Here is a 12,837-nt window from a genome sequence, read left to right as displayed (position 1 = left end):
TTTCTGCCTGACTTTTGCCGGTCTTTGTGCTCCAGGACTCAACCAAGCAGAACATTGATGCTTCGTTTGCAAATCATACAAGATGCACCAGCTTTCATCCCCTGTTACAATTATTTTCAAAAATTCCGGTCGCTATCAGCAGTTTGAACAAAGTCTTGAGTGCAAGAAAGATGCACCTGTTTTTGTTCTTCAGTCAAGAAGAGTGGAACGAAATGAGATCACACCTTTTGGCGTTTCATTTTTTCTCTTAGAATTGTATGTACTACATCTTTACCAATGTGTAGCTGTTCTGCTATGGCCCGAAGGGTAAGATGAAGTTGTTTGAGCAGGAACACACACATTTTTGGAACGTTTTTGTCATGAACAACTGTTGATGGCCGCTTGGCTCGTTGTTATCCAACAACTCTGTCATCTTTAAATCACTTCCTCCACATTGTATGTTGTAGTATGAGATGCGGCTTAAAAGATTTTTGAAATCTAAAACAAAATTTTATTGTGCTTCTCTGTTCCACAAGGTCACACGAACACAACATATGTGGCTGAATATAACTAAAGACTGGAGTGACGAAATATGATGAAATTTTGTACACACTCATCACACATAGTACTACATAGTTCTTTAGTTTTCCAGGAGATAATGCTACTTGTATCGACTATAGAAGTTTAGTTTGGGAAATTTTCAGACCTACTATGTACAGTTTAATGGTTTGAAGTTGTTAGCACTGGCAAACAGGCTGGATGTGGAAGAATTTTTTAGCGAATTGAACAGTTTTGCTGTCACAGTCACAGAAGGTATACCTGGTGTATTGCCTTTGTGAAAAAGAATCTTCTTTTTCATAAAATATGATCATTTTCCCTTTAACTCCTCATTTAGAAATCCAGTAAAGGTGCATACTGTTGTTCAGTTATCATTTTCCCTCTCTGCAGAAAGTCAATGAGAAGAATACCTCAAGCATCCCAAAGAACTGTAGCCATCATCTTCCTGCTGATGGAATGTTTTTTGCCTTCTTTGAATCGAGTTCCTGGATTACAACCCACTGTTGTGATTGTTACTTGATTTCAGGTTGGTAGTGATGTATGCAAGTTACTAGGTGCAAAAAACCTCCCAAAAGTTACTAGGTTGTGGCAACACCTCCTAACCCAACTTCTCAAGTGTTTCTCCCATTCTCTTGACCAATGTGGGGGCACGCATTTTCATGCAAGAGAATCACACCTTTTGAGAGAGCACCTTGACATTTTCACCTTATCACGAGTCTCACTTTCAATTGGAGCATGTTAGTATTCACTGTTCACGGTACATTGTTCTTCTAAATAGTCATTAATAATTGGGCCTTGCGAATCCTACAAGACCGTCAACATCACTATCAGCTGACGTGTGAGTTTCAAATTTATTTTGGTGGTTGAATCTGACTGTTTCCACTCAAGACTTTACTATTTGGATTTGGGCTCGAAATGGTGTATCCATGTTTCATCACAGGTTATTGTAAAATCTAGAAAGTCATTCACCTTCCGCTTCAAACCGTTCTTTGAGCTCAGATAAAATGCGAATCCAGGTGTCTTTATGGGTTTGAGTCAACTGTCTTGGAACCCATCTCGAACACATTTTGCGATAATTCAGCACATCATATGTAATTGAATGTACGATTCCTATACTAATATTGAAACTAGCAATTTGGGAAATTTTGACTTCACAAATAAGATTAGTTATGTGATTTTGCAGTGTGGTAGTCAAAACTTTAGCTGGTCTTCCAGGGCAATGGAGATCAGTCACACTTCTTCTGTCTGAATTTAACTCATCCACCCACTTATACATGTTATTGTAGTTTAAATACTTTTCATATACTGTTTCAACATTCTTGAGTAAATTTCTGCCAGTATCACCTGATAGCAAAAATTTTATCAGTGAACATTGCTCTTCTGGCGTACACGTTTCAGATGGAGCTTAATTCTGAAATCAGCAAAGAGGTTATGTTTAGATTAATTATGATCAAACAGCAGATTAAATGTGTTCCCAAGGTTGCCAACTTAACCCTCAAAAAGTTTCATTGTCATTGAATGAACAGTTTTTTCTCCACATCAGTTTGTCTCAATTATAATTAATTAACTAGGGATGTTCAATAAATATTGAATGCTCTCATATATTAGCTGTCTCACAGTTTCAATCTTATTATCTATCAGCATATCAGCATCGATCATGCTCATATGACCACACTGAAAATAACCAAATCACTTGTGAACTATTTTAATCAATGGAGAATTTTTGTTCAAAATTCTCTCCTCCATTTTTGATAAATCACAATACTAATTCAACTCAAAATATTGCCAGCAACAGAATTATCAATATGTCTTGACTGAAACTTGGTTTCCCACTTGTTCCAGGTGGAAATGTAGGAAACTAAAAATGATCTCAACATTATACTACAAGCACTATCTCTTGATTTTGTACGGACTTATCAAACATCCCTTGCACAATTGATAGAAAGTCCCAGTTATAACAAAGTCTTGGTATGTAACTGTGTTTATTTCATTATTTCTAGATGAGAAAATAATGGAAAAAATCCATTTAATAATATGAATTAAATATGTAACATTAAATAAAAGAATTACATGTTTAAAAAATAATTTAATATATGTAACATAACCACGAAAACACAGTAATTAAATAAGTTAAACTTACCGTATTAATTTCCAATGACTAGTTTTTGCGGTATCCACATCTTCATTTGGTATTAAATTCTGTATCTGTTACACTATAACATAATTTACATATATGCAAAATTTACAAATATGCTCATCATGTTATTTAAAATTTCAAAATATAAAACATAATTTCAAATAAAATTGCAAAAAATTAAAAGAATATGTCTTAATGTAATAGATAGTTTAGTACAAGCTGAAGATGCAAGATATCGAGAAAACTAGTTATTTGAAATTAATGTGGTAAATTTAACTTATCTAATTACTATGTATATAGTATATATATATATAGTTTTTCTTGACTTTTTTTGGGGGATTTTTAGAATCTCCCTAATCTTTTTCAGCTGTATTAGTTTCACCATAAGTTACAAACTAGTTCAATTCTCAGACATGGCCAGTGAGTGCATAAAGTGACCAAAAAAAAATAATAAAAACTAGACCTATGAGAGTAACAACTAATGGGATTGTTATCAAAATTAATGCAGTTATCATACTTGAACCATAAATATAATTTTAACATTTTGAATATTTTTTTAATTCTTATAACATTTACAGAAAATTTTGATAATTAGTAAAAGAGGGATTATCCTGTTCACTTTCAGTTTCTTCTTCTTCTTCACGTTCACTATTGTTGTCAATAGTTGATTCTGTAACTGTACTGATCAGGATGGAAATCTACAACACCTCCATAATTTACTCTATATTCCCAATAAATAAAGTATATTCAGAAATTTACTGTACTGAATTTCAAAAATACAGTAAGTGCATTAAACAAATCAAGAAATAAATAGGAACTTTTTTAAAAATAAGATTTTTCTTTTCTAATAGAAATTGCATAAATTCTAATCAAATTTTATTTTGAAATTCTAATGAAATAGTATAAGATTTATCTGAATGCTTGTATGAATTTTCAGTAGCTGTTTGATTTGATATCAGGATAATCTTGTAGGAAATAAAAAGTGACTCTAAAAGCCATCATGAGGTCATCACTGCTTCTTTTGATGTATGCTATTGATTAGCTCCTTGCAGTAGTCTATTTTACTCAAGAAATTAGCTATGTTATTTTCTGTGATAATCCACCATATTTTCTAACCATCCAGCTGCCTGAAGAATGTCTTTTCAACAAATCTTGCTGTGTTATATTACCATTATGTTGGATATTAAGTGTGTGAAAATCAACTTACAGTATATTTGTTAAAACACTTTTATGATGCTTTTGCCGAGTATTTGGGATAAAGCATCATCATTAGGCAGGAAAAATATTAGCTAAATGTTTAGCTTTGATCATGGTTAAGAACTAGCATTATTAATGAAGAACGGTGTTCTGTGGTTTTTATTTTGCATTAATCAATCAGTTTTTTCAAGCCATGTGTGATCATTAATTCCTTTGCCATCCATGATTTTTATTGCTTCCATTTAACTTGAAGCTTATTGATAGCTAGTCCTTTAAAATACTTAGGTCTAACCAAAGACATTACTAAAGACCAATTTTTCTCCAGTCATGCCAGTATAAAAAAAAAATTGTTTGTACTTCCTTTGTATCGGTACAACTTTAGTTTTTCAAATGATGGTTTTTCTGGCAAAAGCTGAATAAAAAGACCAGTTTCAAAAAATTAAATGGTGATAAGAATGATGTTATAATTTTTAAAACTTAAAAATCTAAACTAAAGGTAAGTAACAAATAAAAAGTATTACTGAAGGCTTTTAGGTGATTGACTGTTGCATCTATTCTTTTGTTTCAGGATAAGGTGTGCCCTGGTTCAGAGTGTCAAGCTCCTAACCGGGGCACTAGTGACACAACAAATACTATTGTATCCCACCAAACATCTTATGTTTCCTCTGAAGATGGAAAAATACCACAAGCATTCATATACCAGGATTCACCTCCTTGTAATCCATCTTCATTAACCAAAACAGAAGGATTAAATAAAGAAGTTAATTCTGTTCCTAAACAAAAATCTGAATTTCATAACAGTATACAAACTGACAGGAACGTGATTGTATTTTCTGTTATTGTACTGATATGTGCTGCAATTTATTTAAAAACAAGTTCTTGATTTATTATGCTACTATATTGTGTTGTGTTAGGATATAAATTAAGTGATAAATTTTATTTGTGAATTCTACTTTGTAGTTATTTAATTTATTAAGACTCGTAATTCTAACTAACAGTTTTCCCGTTAGAATGAATAAATAATTAGATTACAAAAGAAAAATTCATTAATATTACTTTATTACTTTAAATTACTATTGATGCCTTTTTTCAGTCTCTTGATGTAATTTTATGAAATGCTATTATTTTTTAAAGTCATTAGTACTCTAAATTGTGAAGTAAAACGAATGGTTAATATTTGTAAGATGCGAATGGAGTAATAGTAATATTTAAATTGTTATAGAATGTTCATTTTTAAATCAAATGTTTTATGATTCTTATATTTACAGTAACATTATTTCAAAATGGAATTTTAATAACTATAATTATTTATATTATTATTGGTTTCATTTGTGTGTGTGTGTGTGTATATATATATATATATATATATATATATATATATATATATATATATATATATTTCAGGGAACAAGTGCTTCCATGTTATATCTTTTTTCAAGATTACTGTGGTTGTTACAGATTTACAGTGCTTGTGTGCAGTAGAGTAGAAGTTAAATTGATTTTTTTCTTTTTACTTCATTGTTTTATTAGAGAGATTTGAATATTACTAAATAATATTTTCTGACTGTAGTGCTGCTATGTATTTGAAGCAACTTTGTATTTATCATACAACTTGTAGTTGTTTGATGAAAATTAGTAGTCTGATAAGTAGTTTTTGTATGATTGTGGAATTATTGATATAATTTTGATTTTTTTGTTTTTTGTTTATCAATAAAGATTTTATTAAAATATTTAAAATTACAATTGGGTGCTATTCCATGGTTTTGTCAGTCTATACCACATTGCTAAATAAGATTTTTTTCTTATTTTTTGAATGTTTATTTATTTATTTTTTTAAAATAAGTTAATGTAGAGATAACTCTTTAGAACTGTAAATAAATGTTTTTTCATTTATTAATTATTTTATTTATATTTGTTGAAACTTATAGTTTCCTCTTTAAACAAAAAGTGCTTCTGATTTTTCTGTTGATGTGAATGATTTGCCCAATGTGCTATTTGTATTTAATGACTACTGTTAATAATTATGCTTTTAAAAAAGACATCATTATCCTTTTTAGCGAATTTCCAAAGAACTTCTAGAGATCCCCCTACTGCGCCCAGTCAGATTTTGTAAGGGTGTGTTGGAGGGGATAGGAGGACCAACGTTTCTTTACGTTTTGGAGTCTCCTGAACATGATTCTACAGTCTTTTTGTATATATATGTATAAGATCTTTTCATCCACTCTACAGAATGCAGATGATTTTGAAAAAAGTTGATAAGGTTATGAAAACTTATTGGGAGTAGAGCCTTACTGATTTTCAAGTGGATAAGTTCATAGGAACCAGTGTTAGAGCCAAAAAACAGGGTTTTTGGGTACACTTCTGCTTTTTTTGTTCTAGTGAGCACAATTTTGATGAAACTTAGTAGGACGATGTAAACCTAACCAGCAAATCAGTTTACAGGAACTGGAGTAAGAAGCGAAAAACTGGGTTTTTGGGTACATTTTCAGCTTTTTTTTATTCTAGTGGGTGCAGTTTTTAGCCATTTTTGATGAAACTTGGTAGGGTGATGTAAACCTAATAGAAAAAGTACTTTATTAATTTTCAAGCAAATCAGTTTACACCAACTGGAGTTAGAGGCAAAAACTGTGTTTTTGGTTATGTTTTCATGTTATAACTTGAAGGTTGACATGTTGGAAAACCAAAATTAGATTTTGCAAGCACCACTAGGAGTGAGCTGGTTTCTCAATGGACCCAGAACGTCACATTTGTACTCAAATGAATCAGATTTTTGCGAGCATCGCAAGATATGAGCTGGTTTTACAATGATTGAAAAGGAGGAAGAAAAAAACCACAAATATACTATTATAACGTATTTATGGGAGCAATACACAGTATGTTGCAGTATTATAAAAGAACACATGATTCTAAAATATAAAATGAAATACAAAAAAACACTGAAAGCAATATTATTTTCAAAAATCATTACAGCAGTATTCATTACAGCAAGTTATGGTTAGTGAAAGAGCTCCCCTGGTGAAATTAGGTCATACTGAAATTTTTAGGACGTTAATTAAGGGGTTGAGTTAGTGATTTCTTTTGGTTTTTGACCTGAAAAATTGAATAAAATAAGTCCTAGAATCATATCTGCAGTGTTTTTGAGAAATTTTTGGGTTGAAAACCAATAAATTGGGTTAAAAATTCCTGTTTTTTATGTTTGACGGACAATAACTTTGTTAAATTGGTAATAAACATGTAAAACTTTTAGCGAATTTATTTCTGAACAAAATTGTTTAGGATAAATTGAATAAAACAAAGAAAAGTTAGAAAAATTCAAATTTTATTTAGAAACAGTACATTTCTGCATCCGTCAGAAAAGTACTTTACTACAATTGTAAAATAAAACTAATTACATAATAATCTTTTTATTAATGACAGAAATACAATAAATTATTTCAAAAATTATTATTTCAAAGTTGGCAATAAAATAACATCAGCTGATCAACAGTGCGTAATTTGTGTTATTGTGTAAATCATTCTGTAAGCTACACCAAGTTATTTGGTACTGTGAACTGTGCTGTTAGCAAAGGTTTTCTGTGAATTTTAGTTAGAACGTGATCGGTTTGCCATTGAAGTAATCCCATACTTATTTATAACAGAGGAATATGCTGATTTGGTATTCATTTTGGATTTGTGTAACGGTAACGATACAGTTGCTGCAGTAGAATATGAAACACCTTTTCCGAATCACAAAATTCCACATCCCAAAACAATTAGTGTGGCTTTTCACAATCTTTGGGAAACAAGTTCACTACCTAGTATTCATACCAGCTAAGAATGATCTGTCCTACCTGATGCTATTATTATTGATGCAGTTCAGGCGTCAGTACATGAAGCCTAAAAGTGGACATTTAGTAAATTAAATAATTTTCATAACACCTAATAATAAAAAATGTGTTAGTTAAGAATAACATACTAAATTTTACCTTGAATAAAAGTTTCATCTCAACACAAACATCTGCACATTGAACATGTAGATGTCTTGATATCTCAGTTCAAACATTTGAATGGAAAAAGTTCTTTCTGCATATTAATCATGGAACGAGAATTCTGCTGTGTTCTTCCATGAAATTAAAATTTAATAAAAAATTATGATTTCCTCTCAGAATTAGTTTTACTTACTCACTAGTAGCAATTGTAATATCGATTAGAGTATGTATTTCACATTTTAGATACCTCCATAAAAATAAATTTGGGATTTGAAGCCAAGAATTGTTACCATTCTTGGAAATTAACAAACAATGCAGCTTATCATTATTGTTTTTCTAATATTCAATGATATTCTGTAACAGAAAATTGCAATAATTTAAATAAATCTATAGCTACTGTATACATTTACTACATTGTCGATTTGTATGTTTTTTTTTCTTGTTTATTATATTTATTCTAGAATTCAATATATTTGTCTTTTCTAGATATAACATTAGTTTATTTCTATGTAGATATTCATGGGATTGGATTGGCATTAATGAATGCGATAACATAGTAAGGAAATATAAACTTTTGGCTGGACAGATAAGTAATGACATAATTTGCATATGTAATAAATAATACTACCTTATATTAAATTATTTTTTGATTATTTATGTAAATGTAAAATGAAATGTGACAACTGATAATATGGGACATCTAGTTCTGTCCCAACAAACCCTGAAATCTGTCTTAATTTCATCTAATGCCTCAACATTCTGTTTACTGAACTAAATCTCAGATACCTAAGTTTGGTATCTGTAGCTCTAACTGCTTTTAATTTTTCTCATATATTCAGAATGTATATTGTAGTTAGACACGTAAGTTCATAAAGTACAGATAATATTTTTGTTTATTATCTAAACCTTAAGATAACAGTGTTGTTAAGTTTTCTTTTCTGAAACTATGGTGCACATTCACTAATTTTTTTTTTTTGGTGTGAATTTATTTTGATTTCATGCTCTTCTCCACTCCGTTCTAATTCTCAGACAGAATACACCCACCCCAAAAAGACAAGCACACAAAAAAAATTCTATGACATACATTATATTGAGTTAAATGATAAATTATGACCAATTTCTCATTATGTCCTTTCTCTCAAATTTTGTTACATTTATTTAAAATTTTTTTTTCTTTCGAACAGAATTTCTCCCCAGAAATGAACTTTTACCATTCATTATTTCTAACTTATTTGTAGTTTTAGCCAGAATTACAATGTAATCAGTAATTTTTTAACATCATTTACATATTAATACTAGCTGGTCTGGATTTGCTTCACTCGCCCAACTGTCTAGCCAGGGGGCTCTAATTCTTGGACCCTCGACATGTTCGTACGCTCATGTTTGTGAGTATTAAGTATTTTACTGAAATATTTTAAGAAAATAAATATTATCATTTTGCCGCAATGAACTTATTGTAGTGAGTTTTAGCTACAGCTCCATTTATTGATCTGCAACTTATGCTCTGTATTTATCGCTCCATCTAGCTTTTCAGCCAGGCATCGCTTCTCTCTGCTCTTTGGGGCATAAAAGGAGATCAGTTTTTGAAAACTGATTTATTTATTGTAATCGTGTAAAAATACATAACTTTAACTTTAGATATAAAATTCACTAAAATTTTACAAAATAATTGTAACTGTTTTCCACACAACCCATAAGGTACCAGCCAAATGTATGTTGTTTTTAGTCTTGAAAATTTTTTCAAGACATGATTCATTTTTATCACAAAATATCACATATTTTACACAAAATATTACTGTAATTAACAGATTTTTACTATTTGCTTTTCTGGTACTTCAATTATTCATTTCGATTTCTATTTCATAATTTTAACGTTAGCCCTTGTACTGCTAGCAAATATGCTGTTTGAATTTTTAAAATTAGTTTTACTGTTCCACAGCTATAACTGAATTTTGGAATACGAGAATAACCAGACAACTGGATCATTGAGAGTTTATATTTTGTATGCACATGTTAGCCCTTGTATCTGTTAGCAAATACGCTGTTTGAATTTTTTAAATTTGTCATACCGTTCCAGAGATATAAGTAAATTTCGGAAAAATAACACGTAACTGAATGATCCAGTGTACATCTTTTTTATGCAAACGTTAGTACTCAACATGGTAAAAAATAAGCCATTTGAAATTTTAAATTGGTCATACTGTATGGTAGATACAGGTGAATTTCAGAATAAGAGAATGACTGGACAACCGAATAATTTTAACGTTAGCCCTTGTACTGCTAGCAAATATGCCGTTTGAATTTTTAAAATTAGTCTTACTACAGAGATGTAACTGAATTTTGGAATGAGAAAATGACTGGATAACCAGACAACTGTATAATCAAGAGCATAAAAGAAAAACCACTCTTGCAGTAAATAGAAGCTTTTTGCCAAATTAGATTTTTTGTAATCTTACATTTCATATTTTTGAATATATAGATAGATGTATTCTTGTTTGATTATTACTTCATCTTCAAATTATTCTTCCGTTTACAAAATGTAAGTCAAGGGGTTAGGGTACATATTTTCCAAACTAATTTATGAACTGTTGCTTGCTTGTCCTTATTTTCTAATCTTATTAGCAACTGGTTCTTATAAAATTATAAGTAATGCTTCTTTTTCTAAATTAAAATCCAAATTTTCTTAAATCCTCAACTATTTCCCCATTCTGTATTATTATAGATAAACCTTGATCTATAACTTTTGTATATGTAACTTTGGTTTTTTTTTCACTGTCATAAAATTAATCTGAGTATTGTAATTACTTCTTATGTGTTACAATGCTTTTTCTGAAAATATATTGGTCTCTACATCTAATTCATTTTCCACCTCCCATTCTATAAATAGCTCTTACTCAGATATTTTTTATTTAGATAATTTAATAGTCTGTCTAATAATATATTATAAAATAACATCTAATTACTGACTTCAGATGTCTTCCTTTAGAAACTGAGTAAGTTTTTGGCTAATTTTAGTTGACTAGGAAATTCATATTTCTACTAAACATTTTTTTGCAATTTTTAGATACAGTACTATCATGGAGGTACATGCCACCTAAACCGAATAATTACTATTTTTTTTATTTTTATAGAAAATGTATAATAGATTACATTTTATCTCATGATGAAATTTCATCTAATTACTCTTATAAATTAGGATTTTGCACCTGAGTTTGGTTTAGTAAATTTTAAGATAAGTTAAAATTAAATACTTTATTAAAAGTTGGAATTAAGAAGATCACCATAAATATATACATTGTATCCTAAATAGAATTAGAATAGTTATTTCTCTTCTCGGGTTCAAAAAAAAAAAAAGGGTTGTAAAAAAAGATTAAATTTCTTATGTTCTAGGGTGTTTAGAGATAGTTTACTGATAAAATTTATTTTAAAGTTGTGGCACTGTAACTGTGAATTCTCAATTTGTAAGAATGGTTTTGAGTGTCTTATCTGAAATTTTATTTTGCTAAGATGCTAATCCTACTTGATCCTGTCCAGTTATATATTAATGGTTTAGTCTACTGTATGCATTCCTAAAAGTGCGTGGCTGAATATTCAAAGAAAATAATATTAAGTCTATCATTCTAAAATGTTAATATAAGTGTGTAGTAGAAGGAACAGTTACCATGAACGATTCATTTTCAAGGAACATTCTTTAGCATGGAGGGAACTTCTTGCACGATTAGATTTAGCATTCTGCCATCCATTAATCAATATGATGTAACTATAATTCCTCTCATTCTTGTATAGCGATTGATTAATTATAGAAGTAGTTTTCACCTTAAAACAGATTGAAGCCAATTAAACAAGATTAGACAGTAACTTTTGTCATCCCAGAACAGGAAACAATCATTTCTTCATTTTAGTAATCAATTAACAGGTTGTAGATAATGATATTTAAAGTTTGGTAATAGATTTGTTATGATCACTGAGAAAACTACTTATAAAGATATTAATAAATTATACAATATGCTATTTAAGCAGTGTTAAAATTTTATCTTGGAGTCTTACTAGTGCTAAAGAATTGGAAGCCAGTGAAGTAAAGAAGAAAGCCAGTTTCAAGTAAAGAAATATTTGGGGTTTATTCAAAAGTAAATAATCAAGTAAGTAATATGTGATGCTGGTCAACAGTAAGCTTTTTTACATGTGTAAAGGGCCAGGATGCTAATATCATAAGCCAGTCATCAAATTCCCATGCAGGAAAATCAATTAGAAAGTGTATTTGTTCTTCAATAATATGTAGCAAATAATCTTTATAGTAAAAGGAGAATTGTACGTATTTAGCTGGTGATGTAGATTAACTATCAATGAATGAAATAAAAGAATGGGTTGGTTACAATACAGATTATCTAATAGTTAAACTCTGGTAAAGACTCTGCCTTTCATCCAGAAGGTTCTGGGCGCAAAACTGGTAAACGTTTGCATTTGGTATGCATTTGGTAAGTATGTAGTGGAAGCACACCAGCTCACCTGTCCAAAAGAAATTCAATTCGCAAGCATCAGCAGGAAAAGTCATGTTGACCATCTTTTGAAATGTCCAGGGTGTGGTCTTTTGTGATTATTTGGAAAATCGGCGTACAGTAAACAGTGTCTACTACTCAGACATACTGATGAAAAAAGTAAAGCCAGCAATGAGAAAAAAACGTGGATCTCGAAGAAAAAGTGTGATGATATTGCTATATGACAATGCTTGCCCTCACACTGCCCAGCTGACCCAAGAAATCATTGGAAAAATGGGTTGGGAGATAATACCATATACTTTCTACAATCCAGATTTGGCTCCCTCAGATTTTCATTCGTTTGGTCCACTCAAGGAGGCATTACGTGGAAAAAAGTTCAGCAACAATGAGGAGGTCAAAGAATTTGTGGAAAGTGGCTCAAACAAGACAAAGACTTCTTTGCATCAGGTATAAAAAAAACTAGTTTATTGCTGGGACAAGTATATTGATATTGGTGGGGATT

The 12,837-nt window shown here is 30.4% G+C and overlaps 1 protein-coding gene across 2 annotated transcripts in view; it reads left to right on the top strand.

The window, feature by feature from the left end:
* Positions 1 to 5,768, top strand: part of LOC142334287 (transcription factor A, mitochondrial-like) — a 40,235-nt gene extending 34,467 nt beyond the window's left edge. The window contains exons 6-7 of one of the 2 annotated variants that reach the window (XR_012758820.1): positions 2,380 to 2,505; positions 4,440 to 5,768. The gene's annotated coding sequence lies outside the window, so the exon portion shown is untranslated. The remainder of the gene's footprint in view (positions 1 to 2,379; positions 2,506 to 4,439) is intronic. The other variant, XM_075382209.1, reaches the window with a different exon arrangement.
* The last annotated feature ends 7,069 nt before the right edge of the window (positions 5,769 to 12,837 follow it).

Source organism: Lycorma delicatula, chromosome 1, assembly GCF_047948215.1.
Source record: "Lycorma delicatula isolate Av1 chromosome 1, ASM4794821v1, whole genome shotgun sequence".
Lineage (NCBI taxonomy): Eukaryota > Metazoa > Arthropoda > Insecta > Hemiptera > Fulgoridae > Lycorma > Lycorma delicatula.
Note: the sequence above shows the minus strand (reverse complement) of the source record. Positions and strands in the feature narration are given on the sequence as shown.